Here is a 20,367-nt window from a genome sequence, read left to right as displayed (position 1 = left end):
TTAGAGAGTAACTTACTTATAGTTATTACTTGTATGCATTTATTGGAAGAAAATAAAAACTGACAGTAATATGCTAACGGTCTATCTGAAAACTGCAGCCATTCAAAGGAAAAGAGCATATAATGAATAATTTTAAATCAACAGATTTGAAAATTGGGGTGAATTTTGAAGTTTCTAGGAAAAATACATCTTACCTAAACTGACACAAAGTTAAAAACTAAACAAAACAAAACAAAAAAAGAATTGGATAACTATTAAAGAAATCAAACTTCAATTAAAATCCTCTCACAATGATAACATCACTCCCAGATAACTTTACTGCTGCATTCTACCATGCAATTAAGAAAGAAAGAATCTGAATAATACTGTTATTATCCATATAACTGATGGAACAAATTTTGCCAGAAAATTGAAAAAGAGAAAGATATTCTTCCACTTCTCAGTTTGTTGTATGAGTTGCCTTCTTGCACATGACAAGAACATCATAGAAAGGAACTCTATAGACTCACTGCACATGGAAATACAGATACCAAAGTCCTAAAATCTATCCGATAGGTAGACAGATTGTGTATGTGTGTGAATGTACAATCTATGAGAAGGGAATACATTGTGATCAGTGCAATGTGGTTTCATATTAGACTACTGAGCATTGTCTTTCACTAGACTAATAAAAGATAGAGGACAAGATCATCTCAGTAGATGTGGAAAAGTGTATTGATCAAATTCAATATCCCAACTTTATCTAAAAGTTCCAGGACACTGAAACTAGAAGGAACTTGTACTTAAGGATGAAACGTTCAACACTCTTTATTTGAGATTATAAATGAGATGACAATATTTACTATTAGTCCTGCTATTTCACAATGTACTCAAGGTCCTAGCTAGTACAGTAGGGCAAGAATGAGGGGAAAAAAAAAGTAGAAGGAGTGGAAACAAAGGAATGAAAGTGTCATTATATGTAGACAGTATGATGTATACAGAAAATACAAAACAGTCTGCTGAGAAACAATTAGAATTAATGAGTAAACTTAGCAAGGCCTCTGAATATAAGATCAATATATGTAAGCTTTTTATTTCTCTATTAGCCATTCTCTTAGCACGGGCTGCTGTATACCATATATACCATCCCATAGACTGGGTGGCTTAACCAACAAAAAGTCATTTCTCACAGTTCTGGAGGATAGAAGTCCAAGATCAAGGTGCCAACATGGTCAGATTCTGGTGAGAATCTTCTTCCTACTTTGTAGATGGCTGCCTTTTTTCTGTATCCTCACATGGAGAAGAGAGAGCAGCAAGTCTGAGCCTCTCACTCTTTTTATAGGGACATTAATTCTATCTTGGGGGCCCTCCACCCTCATGACCCCCCCAACCCTCATTACCTTCCTGAGGCCCTACCTCCTATTACTATCACGTTGAAGTTTAGGGCTTCAACTTACGGATTCTGAAGGGACACACAGTAAGAAAATGGAAAAAAAAAAAAATTGAAGTTAGCTTATGTAGATTTCCCCACCACTATCTCAAAGTAGAGCATTCTTTTGAAACCTTTCCTAAGCTGAAATGGTGTAAAGCAAAGACGCAATTACCATTAACTTATATGGAAAATTCTTTGAGCATTTTCAGACCCCAAAATAACCTCTTTTAGGTTTTACTGATACTTCAGGATACATCTTACTAATGGATGCACAAAATAAATGGAGATAAACCACAGATGCTCACAGACACAGGTCATGGTTACGGCGGCTTGATGCTGAGTATAGTTGCCAGGGAAGGAGCTAGGTAGGGCTGTGCTCACTGCAAAATGCATGCTAAATGCTATTTTCGCTTTTTTTCCTTTCTCATAAAAGCAAAAATCCAATTCAGATTTTTTTTCTGTTAGTAAAAACAGGTACTAATGTAGGTCTTTTGTAAAAGTGTGAAGTGGTGGAAGTGAATTTTCAAAAAGCAGGGGACACCTATGTTAACATCAGAAATCAAATGCCTAGGAATAATTAAAGACATGTAAGCTTCTAGACAAAAAAACTACAAAGTAGTAGTAAGAGGCATTAAAGAAGAATTAAGTAAACAGAGAGAGGAATGACTCAACTTCATAAAGACTCAACTCTCCTCAAATTGACCTGTAAATACAATGCAACTGAGACCAAAATTATCATAGGATTTTTTTTTTTTTTTTTTTTTTTTTTGGTGGTGGTGGTGAAAATTTACAAGTTAATTCTTATGCTTATGGAAATGTAGCCAGAGACTATTAAAAAAGCAGACAAATGTATAGGAGGGCTTACTCTAATTGATACTAACTTATTACAAGTCTATAAAAGTTAAGAGAGTATGGTATCAGTACAAGGACTAGACTAATGGAACAAAATACAAAGCCCAGAGCCAGGCATATGTGAATACTTGATTCATGATTAAAATGAAGTCAAAGAGCTGTGGAGAAAACAAAATCTTTCCAGTAAAAGGCCCTGGGAAAAGGCCGATGTAGAAAACCAATGAAACTATACCCTACTTCACATCTTATGCAGAAGTCAATCTGAGGTGGGTTAGAATTCAGAATGTGAAGCATAAAACCATAAAGCATTTAGAGGATGATACAGGGGAATATCTTCATTATCTTGCTATAAGGAAAGACTTTAAATAGGACACAAAAAGCATTACCACACAAGCAAGACTGATAAATTGGAATACATGTAAGTTAAGAAATTCTGTTTGGGGCGCCTGGGTGGCTCAGAGGGTTAAGTCTCTGCCTTCGGCTCAGGTCATGATCCCAGGGTCCTGGGATTGAGCCCCGCATTGGGCTCTCTGCTCAACAGGGAGCTTCCCCCTCTCTTTCTGCCTGCCTCTCTGCCTCCTTATGATCTCTCCCTCTATCAAATAAATAAATAAAATCTTTAAAAAAAAATCAGTTTATCAAAAGACACCATTAAGAGAGATAAAAGGCAAGACACAAGAGAGGGGGAAGGCATTTGCCACATAGGTAGCCAACAAATGACCAGTACCTGAAGATTTTTTTAAAGAAAAGAAAAGAAAACAAAACAACACCTTAAAAATCACTGAGTAAAAGTCAACAGCCCAATAGAAAATGCAAAAAGTACTGTACGGTGACTAACATAACATTAAAAAAAAATTTTTTTTTAAAAAGACTGAATAGGCACTTTGGAAAAGTATCACAATGGCAAATGATCTTTAGTCATTAGGGAAGTATAAACTTAAAACATAGTGAACTATGACTGTGTACCCTCCACAATAGTCAAAAGCTGGCAAAACTGATGATATCAAGTGCTTGTAAGAGTGTGAAGAACAAACACAAAAGAACACACACTGTGTGATTGCATTTGTGTAAAGTTCAAAAACAGGCAAAACTAAATTATAGTGTTTAGAGATACACTTAGAAGGTAAAATTATAAGGCAAAGCAAGGAAGCAATCACCCTAAAACTAGTGGTTACCTTTTGGGGGATGCAAGAAAGGGGCGGTCATTGAGAAGGGAAATGTGGCGTAGGAGGGTACGGGCAATGTTCTACTCCTTGCCATGGCCAATGGCAAGATGCGTGTTTGTTTTATATTAATTCTCTAAGCTGTGTAGGTAGGTATGCATGTGTATGTGTATGTGTGTTTGTGTGTGTAGCACATATGTGTATATGTATCTTCTGCATTTGTCTGTGTTATATTTCACCCTTAAAAGGACTAAAAGTAAATCAGATAAATAAAGAACTTTAAGTTAAGGACAAAAGAAAAGAAAGGAAGAGTTTGACTTTAATGTACAGTCTAATTGCTGGCTAGATATTCAATTATTCCATAATAGGCTAAAACAAAAAAGAATAATTGTTGTATGTCATCTTTACAGACACTGTACTCCTACATCAGAGCCCTCTTAAGAGGCCCTTTTAGAGGCCACGCTGGCCAACAAGATCATTATCTGAGGAACTAAGTAATAGAGATCACCATAGGGAGGACACTTTATTATTAATGATTCTTAAGGATACCACTCAGGGATCTCTTATTATGGACAAGTTATACCAAGCACATTATAGGCTTTCTGTCAGTTAAATCCCACAGCAACCCTGGAGTACTGTCCTGATTTTCAGATGTGGAAACTGAGGCTTACAACCACTGTGGGACTTGCCCGAGGACTCTCAGGGTTATGTGGAGAGCCAGGGCTCAAGTGCTGGCAGTCTGACTTGGGAGCCCACACTTAATTTCACACTAAAATTGGTGGGTTTCTGTTTAGAGACATCATCTCCTGCTTGAATTCCAGCTAACTGACAAGAATTATACAATGAAGCTGAGGCTTAAGAGACTGTTTACTCTTGCTTCTTTACTAATTTCTGTAAAGGAGCCAGAATTTGGTAATTTCTGTGCTAGGGGCTTTGGTCACTTCATGCACTTGTATCAAAAATAGGCTAAACAACCCTGCTAGAGAGAGATTACCGTCCCCCGTTTCTCCATACAGCCATAGTTACAGACTGAATATTTCTCTAAAAGCTAAAACTGCATTCAATGAGTAGGAATAAATCAAACCTAATCAACCTTAGACCACAGTGCATTAGATGTTACTTTCTTGGGATCAATGAGGACTCCCAATGGCTCCATTCAAGACCTTTACCTCTAAAGATATGGGTTTTTCACCAAGAGTCTGAAATTAACTCTTGGGTTTCAAAACACTAAAAAGCTTGTTGAGAGATTTGAGAAGAAAATAGGATGGGGTGCAGCGGACATTTTTTAAAAAAAGACTTTATTCATTTGAGAGAGACAGAGAGAGAACATGAGCAGGCAGACGGGCAGAGGAAGAGAGAGAAGCAGGCCCACTGCTGAGCAGGAACCCCTCTGCAGGGCTCAATCCCAGGACCCTAAGATCATGACCTGAGCCGAAGGCAGACACTTAACTGGCTGAGCCACCCCAGCATCCCTGTAGCATTGAGTTTGGAACTGCCAATCTCATCCATCGGCCACAGTCTGGGCTTGTGACCCCCATTCCCCCCCCCACACACACACATTCAGCTTATTAGAGTTCTCCTCTACTATTCGGTGTATGGACATACAGAGAGAAGCCCTTGAAGGGGTGCCATGTATTCGAGACTATTGGCAGTCACCCTGATCATCATTTGGACAAGTCTAATGTAGGAGAAGCCCCCAGAGCGAAGGGAGACAAAACGATAAAGAGGGGAGATGAATTTCCACATCCCCCCCCACCCTTCACAGTTAAACAGTCAGTAATGATGGCAGTTTTCTTCAGAGGCCCATTTGCGCTGAGGTCTCCTTACTTGCCATCAAGAGTCCTGGCTACACCAGGGGCATGGACTGCTTGCTTCCTAGAGGATGCTCTTAACCATGAGCATCTAGGACTCAATCACCAACTACTTATGGAGATGCCATTTTGAGGCAAACACTGAGGCAGAGTAGGAGAAGTATGCCCTTGCCCGGGAGAAAGTGCTGGTCAGTCTCAAGCAGCAAGACTGACTGGAGAACAGGCAAGCATGTGACTGCGCTCTGTACAAGTCGGCGGTACAATGTCAACAGTACCTGGGACCAAATTGATTTCTCTGCCTTATCCCACCATGAAGTAGTTGACTCTGTGTCAATTTTGTCTAACCCCCCATGCCCACACACAATTACATGCCCTCCAAGAGCCACCCCACGGTCTAGGATTAGCCAATCAATTTTAATGCGTATTTAAGGGATTCTTCAAAGTGTGTGAGTCAGTGCGTAAAAGGATAGCTCATGTAATAATTAAAGCATTAAAAGAACCCAATTGAGGATTCCCTTTCCGCCAGCAGATATCTTTAGGTCAAGAAGGTCTATAAAAACTGGCAGATCATTTCCATTCCTTTAAGACAGGTAAAAATGGCTTTGAATGTAATTAGCTGTTCATAGCAATTTTCCCTCTGCTAAAGCTCTACATCTTGTTCCGAGGAGGCCCACAAAAAGTTTAGAACTGTTGGCATTCTAAGCTGCAAACTGACGGTGTGGTATTGCTTTGAAGAAGTGAAAGCCCATGATATTGCTTGAATCACTTTTTAATTAGAAGTGATAAGCTAGAGTTATAGCTTTAGGAAAAGGAAGCTTTCTCACAGGCAAGGCCAGTCTTGGCACTGCGGAACTCTGGGCCGTTCTTAGAACTCTGCCCCCTCTCTCATCTGCTCTCGGCTGGCTCCGCAGATTCCAGAGTTATCAACTTGGAACACGGAATATGCCTACTTTAGTAAAATCAGCATTTATCTTTGGCACCCCTATCAAAGTTCTGTTTTATTTCTCTCTTCTCAAGGATCTGTTATCTATCCAGGCAGGTTTTGTTTTTTTCCTTTTCTTTTCTTTTAAGGTGGAAGATCTCGTGTGCAGTTAATTTTAATTTTTTTTAATCCTTTAAAAGAATGAGACTCCATGGAAATGCAATGTAGTGCAAAATTTTAAAAGGAAAGTATTCTCAGTAAAACCTAAGAACTTCCCCCTCACTCTGGGTAAGCTTTTGTGATATTGTAGTTAAAAATATAGCTTCTGTATATAGCATACCGTATGTCAATTCTTGCCTCTGACTCTTAAAATACGCATCTATCCCCCCAAACTCACCCAAGGTCATACAAAAGAATAAGTACATTAAAATAGGAAGTTCTTGTAAATGGCAAGCTAGATTATGTCTCTCCTCCATATGTGGGAAAGCCAGCCAGGACTTACTCCCGAGAAGTTCTGGTGGCCACAGTAGAGGACAGGAGATCAAATCCAGCTTCCTCTCCCCGCTCTCTCACCCACACTCATTCTTCCAGTCTTCCTGCCTCCCTGCTGTCACCAGGTCACATCAGACACACCCCCACTTTGGGGTGCTGGCCCCACTTGTCCCCCTCTGCCTGAAATCCTTTTCTCCTTCCATGCAGGATATGATCAAATGTCACCTGCTCCCAAAAGGCCTTCCCTAAGTGCCCAGTCTAAAGTAGTGCCTCGGTATCCTTCTTTCCCTTAAACTGGCCTTATTGTCCTTACTAGTGTTCACCATCGTCTGTCATCACATTAGAGACTGATTTGTTTGTCTGCATGCTCCCCTAGCAAGTAAGTGTCTAAGGATGGAGCCATTACTGTCTCTAGCACTTGCAATAGCTCCTGGCATATCATGAGTGTTCAAATCACTTGCTGACATTTCTTTAGAGTCTAGAGGTGCCTTACCTGTATCATCCTGAGTTCTCCTAACAACTCTAGGAGAATAGATACAGTTAAGTTCCCATTCTGTAGATGATGGAACTGAGGCACGAAAAGGCAGAATAACTTGATCAAGGTTACACCGCAAATAAGTCACAGGCCTAACTTGAACCCAGAGCTCATGTTCTTAAATACTGAACACTAAATGAACTCTTCAGATGCTCGCAGAGCCTCTGTCTCCCCACACCTGGGCAGCTTCGCTCTGCTCATTCCAGAACCCCAGACCAGGATACCGTCATGGAGGAGCACTGTCCCGTAGGAACCGAACATGAGTCACATATGTCATTTGAAATTTCTCAGTAGCCACATTAAGGACTGATTAATATATTTGTATTTATATTTAAACCAGTATATCCAAATATTATTTTAATATCTTTATGATCTAAAAATATAAATATAAAAAATAATTGAGCTGTTTTGCATCCTTCTTTTAGAGTAAGTCTTTGAAACCTAGACTTTATACTTTCTGCACATCTCAAGTCACATCTTTTGGTGCCCACTTACAGCGTGTGGCTAGTGGCGACCGTACTGGCCACTGCAGGTGTGAAGAGGGTGAGCTCTGGGATTAAGCACATCTGCTTCCAATCTTGCACTTATACCGTGTGACCCTTTCCCCGCTGGAACACTGGCGTTATGACATCTACCTCATCAGGCTGAGGTGAAGACTGCATGAGGTTTCCATACATAAAGCTGTACACCTCTTAGCACAAGAGCTGGCTGGTGGATGCTCAGGACAGATGGCTTTCCCTGCCGTGCACAACTTTTAGGGCCTCTCTCCTCACTCCAGTTGAACTTTGTGTGGTGGCGCCTCTGTTTCCACTGTCTGCCATGACTGGGGAGGCCTGTGGTGGGATGGAGCAAGGAAAAAGCCAGGATGCTGGCTTGCGTCTTATCCCCTGCACCATCTGGCTGAGTGCTGGAGATTGGGTGCTCCTTCTCGCCCTCTCACATTAATAAGCCCAACAAGGAGTCCCTTCCTGAAAAAGAGAATCCTCAAGTCCTCAAAGTGAGCATTCAGCTATCCCTTCTATCAGTGGGATAGTCAGCTTCCATGTCCCTATTGAAAGAAATCACTCTGAGCATCTATGGGCCAGAAGGGGGTCAATATACAGTTCCGCAAAGACAGAAACAGTGGTCCAGAGAGCAGACATAACACGCCTAGGCACACAGAATGATAACACAGGCCTAAGACCATTCCTGTTTGTAGTCTCTGTATGAATACCCATAGAGATAGCTCCGTACAGATTTCCCCATACGGACTGCTGATGTCTCTGCATGGATGTGTTCATCCCTGCCTTTTCTTCTGCATTTCATTCTTAGCATGAGAAAGAGTCTCAGGAAAAGCAGGGTGATATGAACTATTCTGTGTTCCCAGTAGCTTTCAACTGTGTTTCCTCGCCAGTTTTCAACCTTTGATCTTTTGGTCCCAAGCAGACCTTGAGTGTAATTCAGGTTAGTCTCTTTTTGAGTCGGTGAAGCAAATTGGAACTTTTTAAACCATCACCTTCATGCTCAAAATAGAGCCTTCAAGATTCCATCTTTTTGTTTTTAATGAAAGGCCCTCCCCAGGCAATAGATTTTTAATCCATTAGCCTAAGGATTTTTTGGATTATAATCTAAACTCTCATATTAGGCAGAAAGGACGGAGTTATATCAACTTCAGTATCTTTTAAATGGCAGAGACCAAAAAAATATAATAACCCCATTAGGCTGTTAAATGTGCTGAACCCTGACAAATCCTCAGTGTGACGATCCTTGAGTATTTGCCTGTAATCCCTCAGCAAATACACCTTTTATTCAACCACAGAGTTGCACACACTCCAGACACAAGTGCCATTAATTAAATAACACAGTCAGCAAACTCTCAGAGCCATTAATTATCAAAGGTAGCCCGTGCCATGGTTGGCTCCAAAATTTCATTATAACAGAAGAGCACAAGTAGAGCGAAGGAATATGCGACAGGAAGGTCACCCTCAGAAGCATGATAAGAAAAAGCTGTCAGACAGAGTAAATGACAAAGCATGTATACCTTTTAGCTTTCCTTTTGCCCCTTTGGAGAGTTGAGAAGAAGGGAAAGTATTTCACATTGTAGGGACTTTCTTTCTCAAAATTAGTTTCTCTCACGAAAGACACAAGTAAATATAAAGTAATCCTTTTTCATTTCAACTGAGTCTCGGGGAAAAGTAATATCAGCTGAAGATTTAGAGACAAATAAAGCCTGTTCTTCATAAGCTCCCTCGGAACGAGAAAGCCTTTTAAGGGGAGTCTTTGCTCCGTACAGACACGGGGAAGGGGACGTCAAAGGGACAAACGTGGAAGACAGAGGCCTTACTGGTTTCAAGTGGGCAACAAGAAAACGCTCCGGGAGTGCCACGAATTTGCCAGGAGCGGGTTTGCTCTGTTCTGCCTCCTCACTCCCACTATCAAGCCTCAAAGGCTTCGCAGCTTCACTTGCCAGGAGACAGTGGGATAAAGGAAGTGCTGAGCCCCGCGGGGTCTCCGTAAATCACTCACAGCTACAAGCTTGGGCATCATCTTTCTTGTGTGTTTGCTGTTCTTAGTGTTTGATTTATCCCTTCAAAGAGAAAACCGACAATGCCGACTCTGTGGCCACTCTATAAAGGACAGCCCCCGGGTGAGCCCCACCTCTGTGCAGAACAGCACACGGCATCCCCCCTCCTGAGCGGGGCTGGCCCCACGGTGCCCTCAAGGAGGCACAAACGCGGGACTGGGCCACAGGGAAATTTCGGCGGAAGTTAATGCACACTAGCTCATCAAAGGAAGTTGTGTTATTAATCAGTGCCAGGTGTGCACCACAGAGGAATGGTTTTGAGCCAGGAAACTTGGCGTGAGATCACCCTGCTCTCTTGAGTCTGTCCTCGCACCGCTGGGTTTCTGGCCACTGTGCTGGGGCGTAACCCCTTCTATCTCTAGATGGAAGAATAATTGCATTGCTTCAGAGTTCCTCATCAGAGTGGTTCTCTGTTCCTTGCCATTTCTCCCCCAGCTGCCCCTTTACCCACTTACTCTAAGAGATTGCCACCAGCGGCTTCTGTGGCCCAATTTCTGAGACCAGTTTATTAAGAAAAAGCTGAAAAGCAGAGGTCAAAGTTGCCTGCCCATAGAAAATTGCTCTTCTTGTTTTTGGTGTGAGCAGAATGACTTTCCGTGGCTGTCTGCCTGTATCTCTAGGCTGCTAGGAACAAAGAGTTACTTTTCATAGAAGAGATTGTTACAGAGGAATTTGATGTCAGGGTCTCAATACTTGGTTTTGCTGGTGAGTGTGATTACTATGACTTAAAACAATTTCTGTGACATCCCTGGTATGGATGCAAATCAAGTCATCTCATACAGGCTCATGGGCAGGAATCACTTCCCTTTGAAGGTTAACACTTGCCCCGTGTGTGCGGCTTGGCTAAGACTGTGACAGACGGACAGCCTTGGAGTCTGCATCTGAAACCTACTGAAACTTGTCTCCGGCTCCTGAATTGCTTTGGGGCAGCTGGAACATTTTATTGGGAGCATACTTCAGAGCTGAATCAAAAAGGAGACAGGGTTGGAGCTCTTCGCTTTCACATTCAGTGATATCCCCAGAAGTCTAAGCCACACTTCCGACCCATTAGATCAGAATCTTGGTGGTGGGGGGGTGTAATTCCAGTGAATAGCCACATTGAGAAACACAACCTTCAAGAAACCGAAGGGGACAGTGTGTTGAGTTTTTGTGTCCCCCAGTGTTCCTTTTGCATTCTGTCAGCTAGGTGGACTGTGGCCAGCTCCTGTCCACATTCACCTACAGAATAGAGAGATGTTGATCTGTTTTCTTAGCCTCAAAGCAGAAAACTCCTCCTCTGGGCCGATCAGAGAGTACGAGGCACAGAGTACGAGGTAGAAGCTTTCTTTGCTGACACCGTAGTGAAAAGACATCGTCTATAAATGTATGCAGAGCCTGGCTGGATCTGTTGAAAACAGGGAACTCTGCTTCCGTGTTGTGGAGAATGACTTTTTGGAGCATGAAGACACCTACATGGTCAAGGAGAAGTCGGCATGGTTTAGCTCATAACCCAGGGGATCCGTGTGTCCCTCTGCTTCTGTTTGTACTCACTAACTCCTGACAACAACATGCATATCGACACAGAAGACTTGCCTGAGGCAACAGGGAGAGCCAGAGGGGAAAATGACAGCATCCACCACACGGCCAGCCCTACTCAAAACTTAATCTTTCTCCTTCAGTCATTTGTATTTTCCTTCCAAATTGGAAGCTCTCCTTTCCAAAAATCTCTTCTATAGACTAAGGTCATGGTGCTTCCTGTCTGCCTTTATTCCCTATCCTGCAAAATAAACCTCCCCCTGGAACTTCATGCTACTCCGTTACTCCTCAAGCACGGCCTTGCCTGGGAGCGGGGTGTCCTCAGTTCATCTGCCACTAGATTAGAGACATAGAAATATTGGAAAAACATACATTTGTGGCGATCAGTCACACTTCACACATTCCAGGCCTGTGCTGTCTGTTCTTGAGGCCCCAGAAAGGCCACATTTTGGGGACTGGTTGCCCAGCCCGTGATCATCTCGCCTGGCCGCGTGCTGTGCTGGGCATCTCTCCACAGGAGCTAGAAGCACCTTGAGGATCCCATCATTCACCTCCTTGCACCTCCTCTGGGTCTCACTCATGCCTCAGGAAAGACATTTGTTGATATACCCAGGCATCACCAAAAGACACTGTCTAAGGGAATATTAGAGGGAACAAGGGACATGAAGGTCACCTACCATATGACATCCAACCACAAGACGGGAAGATGAGCACCTTGCCCAGATGTACCCTCTCCAAAAGTGAGACTGAGGGGCGGCTGGGAGGCTCAGTCGTTAAGCGTCTGCCTTTGGCTCAGGTCATGATCCTAGGATCCTGGGATCCAGCCCCACATCAAGCTCAGTGGGAGGCCTGCTTCTCCCTCCCCACTCCCCGTCTTGTGTTCCCTCTCTTGTCTCTGTCAAATAAATAAATTAAATCTTAAAAAAAAAAAAAAAAAAAAAGACTGAATCTCTTGCTGTGTAGTTAAGTTCTGACATTCACTGGCTTTGACTGGCAATGCAATCCAGAGGGAAAATCACGGTAGTCACAGTAGTGACACCAGGGGCTAATCTGAGTGAGTGCTTACAGTGGGGGAGGCTCTGCTTCAAGTGCTTTGTGTGCATTCACTGGCTCAGTCCTCTCCCCAACCCCCACACCACCCCCAGCCAGGCCCAATCCACATCCCCTGCAAACACACAGCCAGTCAGTCAAGAGGCTGGGCCTCAGACCCAAGTCTCCGCAAAGCCCGACAAGGTCCCTCTCTGTGCTCTGGCTTTAAAAGCAGACTCTGCTTCCCACAAGCTTCCAGGCTTGTTGGAGAAAAGGAACTGCTAAATGCAGAGCCTGCAGAAGTGAGGCAGACTGTGTGGATGCCAGTCCTGGTGAGGGATGTATGCCGAAGCATTGTCAGTAGACTGACGGAAAGTCCGCTCAGGTACAGAATGGGGCTTCCGTGGAGATTCAGAAATTACAGGGTTGGTGTCAGGGAGGGCGGGTGTGACCAATAACACGGGGCCACAACGTTCAAAAGACCAAAAATAAAACCGAGGGAAACTTCTCCTAGGACATAAATCTGCCCTAGACAGGTGAGGCGGAGGAAAAGAAAGGGCACATCCATTTTCAGGCCTGCACAGGTGCCTCTGACTCAAAGTCAATAATTGTTCAAGGACAAGGGCAATGATGAATGATCAGGAGATGACCTGTATGCCCAGACAAGATGGGTGGTGCTGAGCACAACAGAGAATGATCCCAATGTCCTAGAGAAAGGAGACAGGCCCCCATCTCGGGAACGAGGGAGGGGAGGTGCAAACTGACTGGTGCCTATACCCTACTTTCCACCCCTCACTCCCAGATAGCAGTAAATGCGGAGGCGGGGAGCAGGAGGAAGAGTGGAACCTGAGCTCAAATGTGAAGGCTGAAGCAGAAGTGGTTAGGCTTCTATGTTCTGGGTCCTGGAAGGGACCAGATATACTTCCAAAGGGTTGCCTGTCTGCCCTTTGCTCTCTGACCTTGACCTTTCTGTACTTAGAAGAAAAAGCATAATGCTAGACTCAGTAAAAACTCTCTCCATATGCCAGAGTCTCCTCACCCAGGTAGGACTGAACAAGCCCATACTGGGGACACCCTTGAACTACACACTGGACCTAGGAAACAGAGGATTTGCAGCTCAGCCTCCCAGATCTGTGTCCATGGGGTTGCACCCAGAGCCATCCATTTAACACAAATAGCAAACAGGAAGTGAAAAGCAATGTAAATCTACACTGAAGTCTTTTGAAAACCCTGAAGGGGAAGTCCATTTGTGCTTCTCAACAAAGTTCCTCAAAATCTCCTCCTATATCACACCCATGGTGGCTGTGCCCAACGTCTCCCAGCACCCCTTCTTTCAACCTTCCCCCAGTATCATGGAATCCAGCCCAGAAATTTCTCATCTTTCCTCCCCTCCTGGTTAATTTTCTCTTTCCTGTAACTGTCTGCCTTTCCCAGTGTCCTCCAAGCTGGTAGCCTCACCCTGTCCAGTTCCCTACCACTCCCAATGTACTGATATCAGTAATTAAGGCCCGGAAACCAAGGATCCAACAGGTTCTCCTCCGGGGTGGAGGTAGAATGCCAGAGATATGAAAGGCATTTGTATGATCTAGGGCCTTTCTTATCTTTCCACGATTAACTTCCCCCTTTCTTATTTTATGAGTAGAAATTATTTGTTTTAATTCTAGCCCAATCCTTAAGGTAACTTAGACTTGAAGCAAAGTGAATTCTGCCTGCTACACAATAGCTCAGTAATTCCCCAAATCTCAGAATCTTCTGGAGAGCTCGTTAAAAGCACAGTCTCAGGCCTCTCTCCAGATCTGCTGAGTCAGAATGTGGGGAACAAGCTTGAGAAATCTGTGTTTTTAACAAGCTCACCCAGTAATTCTGGTAACTTCTATGTTTGAGAATCCATTCTTACCTAATGAATAAAGGTCTGAATTGGCTTCATTTGTATGTAAGGCTCATGTCCATAAAATAGATCCTTAAGACACCACACAACTGACCTCTGGGATGTGGGGTGTGGACAGAAGCCACAGAAAATGCAGGGATCGGGGGAGTACAGACACCAGCAGGGTTGGAACCCACCTATTTCATACGTTCTGCCCACATCTTTATGGCTTCTTGGAAATTGTTAGTGGCAATACGATAGATTAGCAGTAAGCAAACTTAACATTTTGTTTATGGCCATAACTCAAAAAATGCTATTGGTTCTAACTAAATGTCTGTTTTTATGTTCTGTCATTTCCAGGCATGAAAGTAACTTGAACAAATCCCAAGGCATAAGGAAATGGGCCTCTTTCTCTAGGACTCTGCGGCATTGGAAATGAAGCTAAGCAGATTTTATTACATCCTACAATTCTGCAACCTTTTGCAAAGCATTTTATTACACTTGTGGAAGCCATCGGGGTTACGTTTCAATCACGATGACTGACAGGCTAACTTCAATAATAACAGCATCGACAGCCCTTCCACACTTCCTGGGCTATGTACTTAGAATAGAACCTTTTCTAAATTGTCCCTTGGCCTGGATGGAAATAAAACGGTAGTTAAAATATTTATCTGGTGTGTTGGGTAACTTAAAAATTGATATTTGGGGGCCTCTGAAAGGCACAACTGAGGAAGTCAATCTTTTAGAACTACCGTGCTTCCTGTAACCAATGGTTTGTTAAAGCTGAGATAAAATTTAGTTTCCATTTTTGGTAGCAAACAAAACAGAACAAGAAATGCATAGTTTTTCCTCGGCTGTATTCTCCTGCCTTGGGTGCAGAGAGGCAGAGCTGAAAGAGCTTAAGATGGCAAAAATGGGCTTCAAGAAACTAATAATCAGGTAATGAAGTGATGAGACACCTCAGACTGGGCCATTTGAGCGGTAGGAATGTAACAAAAGGGAATGGAGAAGCTCTTGATGTTGGTTGAGGAAGCATGCCCCTTGCCGCGAATAGTCAAAAAAATTTTTTTTCTGGAATAGTCAATTTCTATAAGGAAGGATGACAAAAGTAGGTTCTTTTTCTTCTCTGGTATATTAATAAAAGGGGAGAGTTGAGTTTATAGAGAAAAATAAAACATATCAATGGCACTGTGATAAAGAACCACAAAAACCCTCCCTAAGAATCTCTGTTGCCTTATGGGCTATTCCCTGACCTCAACACCATCATCGACGTAAGGCATATTAGTTTCCTGTGAGTGCTGCAACAAATTACTGCAAACTGGGTGGTGCCAAATGAGAGAAATGTGTCCCCTCACAGTTTTGGAGGTCAGAAGTCCAAAGTCCAGGGAGGCCCTGCTCCCTCCAGAGGTTCTGGAGGAAATCTCTCCTAGCTGCTTGTGGTTGTCAAGAAAACCTTGGATTTTCTTGACAAAATCCCACTCTCTGCCTCTGTCTTCACCTTCCCCCTCTTCTGTGTGTCTCCTCTATGTATCTCTTCAAAAGAGACTTGTCACTGGATTAAGGGCCCACCCAAATAATCCAGAATGATGTTCTTATGGTCTTAATGTCATTTACTTAATTACATCTACAAAGGCCCTTTTCCAAATTAGAAAACATTTAGATGTTCCCGGGATTTGACTTGGATGTATCTTGGGGGAGGAGGACACCATCCAACCCACTCTCTAGGACATTTGATGTTTAACAATTTCTGATCTAGTATAAGCCAATAAACTGAGTATGACAATCACCTCTTCTTTCAAATCTTCTTCTATGTCTTTGCCAAAGTCCTATTGGTTGACAATAGTTTGGCAAATGCCTTCTTGAGACCCCAAAGCCTCTCATTCCCAAGAATTGTTTGAGATGCTTCTTAGCTAAAAGGAAAAAGCACTGAAATATGAGTAGGATGTGTTCAGGAGATAAAACACCAGTGAGGGAAGATGGCAAGTACTGGTGATTTCCCCCAGCTCAAGGGTGGCTGATTTGTGGTCCAACGAAGAGCCCTAAAAGTACTGATTTTTCTTATCCCCAGAAGGTCAGACACCAATTCCATCTCCATTTTAATAGCAGATGTCACCAGAAGACCCAGCCGCTGCCATGGGGGCTAATTCCACATGTTACTCAATGGCTTTCAAAGAAGTGAAGGAATAGTCTCTGATGAAACAGTTGTGTGATACTGCAAACCGACCAGCAGCTGCGGTTTCCATTTTGTCTGTCCAATTGAAATCCTAGAGGAGCCTCTTTTCTGCCCTTCCTCCATGCATTTCCTCAGCTTAACATCTTCCTATAACTGCCATGGTTTGGAGCCTGTGGAGGTTGTGGAGGCTGGGGGTACAGAAGGCCAGGCCTCAAGCTCTACTTCCGTTCCAGCCCCATGAACCCAGGCCTGATGGGAGGCCTGATAACCCAATAAGTACTGTTTATAGTGCCTTTTAAGAGATGTTTCTAGAACTAACAAAGCCTACTGATACCAATATGGGAAAAGTAACTATTACTCCATTTGCTAAAGTGGGTCTGCTCTGTATAGAGAAAAATCAGAAGAAAAGACAGTATCCCTAGAAGTCTTTTTCTTTCTCATTTCTTCTTGGACACAATACCCACTAGGTGGTTTCGGGTTTGCCCAAGAGCTGGGCAGTTCCTAATGTTACGATAAACAATGGATAACTATATGTATACGGGCATCCATTCCATCATGCTTATCAGATAAGAGCACAGCAGCCAGTCTCTGTATTGACAGCATTCTGAAGGAAGATGTCCCCTATATATCTGTATGTGCTCCCTTTTCAAACTCCAGGCCCATTCCTTATCTTTATTTTCTATCTATAATATTTATTTCTATCTATAATCAAATTCCAAATGGCAAAAGAGAAGGACACTCTATTTTTGGCAAAGAACTGGAAAGGAACTTTCCCCATGATTATCTCCACCACAGCGGACCCAAAGTTATACAACAATTCTTCTCAAACCCCATCAATTCTTTCAGATGGTATGAAGGAGCTGTGTGTCTCATGAAACAGAAACTTCTCCCATCCAGCCCTCTCTGTATCGAAGCTTGAGACTAAGTCTGGGGATGTACCTACTTCTTTCAGGAGCTACAGCTATGGAGTATAACTGAACAACAGGCTGGTCAAAGAAGGAAATGAAATTTTGTTGTGTTTTTATTGTAGATACATTTGCAAATATTATTTTGTTTAATCCATACAAGATCCCTAAAAATAAATATATGGAGATTTAGGCTCAGAAAAGTTAGGGAACTTGATCAAGTTTACAAAGTTGATAATGGGTGGATTGGGGATCAACTCAGGTCTTATTCCCAAAAGCCTGTCCCTTTTGGAGAATAATCAATAATGAAAGGCTCTCAGCAAATTTAATAAATATCATTTCCAATTTCTCTCCTGAGCTATCAAGTTGGTAGGTTAGTCCTTTGTACTGATGTTCAAAGGGAAAGGGAAAGGGATAGTTAAGGGAAGGCAGGGAATATTTAGGCATTCTCAAGGTGAGAGCATCCCTTTAATCATGTAAATGAAAGCAACTCATGACATTTCTAAAACTTAATAACATATAGGAAGAGTATTACCAAAAATGCTTACTCTGACTCTGATGCAAATGTGTTAACCAAAAGATTAATGATCACTTATCCTGGATATAGAACAATGTAAAATAATTAACATGTAATTACTTAGTTACAGGGATTGAAAACCCATCAGTCCCACTTGGAATAACCACCACTAAAAACTCTCAAACATGGTCACATATCTGTAGTGCATTTCAGTCCTGCAAACATCTTGACCATCTATACCGTACATCAAATTGAAGGCTATAGTTTTAGCGGCCAAAACTAAGATGGCTCCTGAGGTGTAGCTGGGAAGGGGAGTAACCAGGGATTGCAGAGGGAAGAGGAATGGGAAGAGCAGATCTAGTTTCAGCAAGAATACAGGTCCAATTCTAGGTACCTAGAAGATGGTTTTCTGAATTCCATCATCATCTTCTTCTTCTCCACCATCTCATCATGGGATACTATTTGCAGGGTATCTCTGTACCAAGCATTATGGTACAAATCAAAACACTATTTCATACAAGCCTCAAAAACAACAACAACAAGAAACCTTAACCCATTTTTCTTCTTTCTTTCCTTCCTTTCTTTTAAACAGATATTTCTCCAACAACTACTATATGCCAAGTATTGCATATATTGGGTGCCCCTGCTACAGCGCTGAGCAAAAACATCCAGAAACAACTATTATTCTCTTTCCGTAGATGAGGAACCAGCAGTTCAGAGTTTGTGAGTTGCTTAAGGTCATGCACTAGTAAGAACACATATATGCAACCTAAAGCCTGGAGCTCTTTCCTCTAAGCCAAGCTTTTTCTCAAAATACAGTGTAAGAGGGAACAGTTGATGCGCTATGGCTAACTCCTGGTTTTCCCCACAAACAAAGGCAAAAAACAAAAAACAAAAAAAAACCAAAACAAAACCCCCACACACCTATATATTCCAGATCAAAATTATCTGGGGAAAAACAATATACTAAGGTTCAATCTTTGTCAAGGAGCATTTATTAAGTACCTTCTGTGTGTCCATTCTAGGGAAGACTTCTAAAAGTAAGTGAAGCTTTCTTGTGCTCTTTATGTCACCCTGAAAATGTCCCACTGTTCTCTCATATTTCTGTAATAAAGCAGCACTTTGGTCACTCTCTGAGCATTCTGCCTAGTCACCCTGGCCAGGGTGCCTACCTCTCTATCTTGTGCCATTCCTAAGGAAGAATCTGAACTAATACTTTCAGATTCCCAATGAGCTCCAGGCTGCTGGTTCAATGTCATACTTTAGTAAGCAGTCTTCCCATCCAGGTTGCTCAGCTTTCCTTGCTAAAAAAAATAGGCCCAAATAAATAAGTCCTTGACTCTGAGAGACAGCCTCAAGCAAGAGTTCTTTATAAATATCACTGGCAGGGCTTGTTAAAACTTATTGTAAGGCCCTACCTCCAGAGTTTCTGATTCTGTAGCTCTGGAGTGGGCCCTGATATGTTCCCGGGTGATCCTGACACGGGTGTGGCAGGGTCCACACTTTGAAAACCACTGGCTTGAAGGGATGATTTTTTTTTTTTTTTTTTTGGTACTGTAAGTAAACAGAATTTGTTTCCAGTACAGAATCCAGCTCGGGCTTTCCAGGCCCTGAATTTAACATATCTTAGTCTAGAGGTAATGAACTGCAAGTTAAATCCAATCGGTCCACTCAAGCATCTCCGGTAGGTTTCTGGAGTTATTTAACACCACAGAAGACTTCTTGTCTGGGCTAATTAAGTGATTAGTTTAGATCGATAGAGGAACAGAGGGAAAGTGGGGCAGCTATAGCTCACTACCAACTTAATAAGATGGTGCTAACTTCAGCCACGAGAAGCAACATGGGTTGAAAATTGGACTTAGCTGCTGAAGACATCAATGTTTCTATAGTAGGAGAAAAGGAGCTCATGCGTGCTATCGGTGGACTATGGTTGTTCAAAAGGACTCTTACAAATGGAGTGACTTTCTTTGGCCCTGGTCGGCAAACAACTCCACCAGAAGGCAGAGGTATCATTTTGAATGTCTGACATTCATATCTGCTTCTCACAACCATGGATATCAAGCATTGCCAATGACTTGGTGTATAGGCAGGCATTTCCCTCAAAAACCTCATTGTGGTTGTGCTCCCAGTCAAAATTAAGTAAGGTATGAAAGCCATATACCTATAGCTTTAGAAGTTTGCATTACCTTACCTATCTTATATTTCCAGGAAAAGAGAATGGTAGGAAGCCTGCACTGATTGTGCAACAGCTATGTACCTTTTGAGGCAGATGGTACCAGTCTGATTTTACCAACAAGGGAAATGAGGCTCCAAGAGGATGTTACCCAAGGGGGTGGCAATGATGATGACAATAATAATAGCACCTTACATTTATTGGGCATTTACCACGAGATAATGTTTCAGGCATTTTTTTCTAGGTACTCTATATTGTTATTCCAATCAATCTGCTTAACACCCTATGAGTAAGTCTATTCTTATTATCCCATTTTACAGATAGGAAAACTGCAGCACAAGGATGTGTGCCATGCCCATGGTTACCCAGTTAGTAAGTGTCCGAGCTCAGCGTTGAACCCCAATGGAATCCAGAATCTCTAATGATACACTGCTGACTG

General features: G+C 42.6%; 1 protein-coding gene and 1 long non-coding RNA gene across 7 annotated transcripts in view; one reads left to right on the top strand and one right to left on the bottom strand.

The window, feature by feature from the left end:
* Nucleotides 1-14,825, top strand: part of FHIT (fragile histidine triad diadenosine triphosphatase) — a 1,423,921-nt gene extending 1,409,096 nt beyond the window's left edge. For all 5 annotated transcript variants that reach the window (XM_032359195.1, XM_032359190.1, XM_032359186.1 and 2 more), the window contains one exon: nt 14,521-14,825. The gene's annotated coding sequence lies outside the window, so the exon portion shown is untranslated. The remainder of the gene's footprint in view (nt 1-14,520) is intronic.
* Nucleotides 1-20,367, bottom strand: part of LOC116599402 — a 313,606-nt gene that overhangs the window by 38,497 nt on the left and 254,742 nt on the right. The gene's annotated exons all lie outside the window — the stretch shown is intronic.

This window comes from Mustela erminea, chromosome 1, assembly GCF_009829155.1.
Source record: "Mustela erminea isolate mMusErm1 chromosome 1, mMusErm1.Pri, whole genome shotgun sequence".
Classification (NCBI taxonomy): Eukaryota; Metazoa; Chordata; class Mammalia; order Carnivora; family Mustelidae; genus Mustela; species Mustela erminea.
Note: the sequence above shows the minus strand (reverse complement) of the source record. Positions and strands in the feature narration are given on the sequence as shown.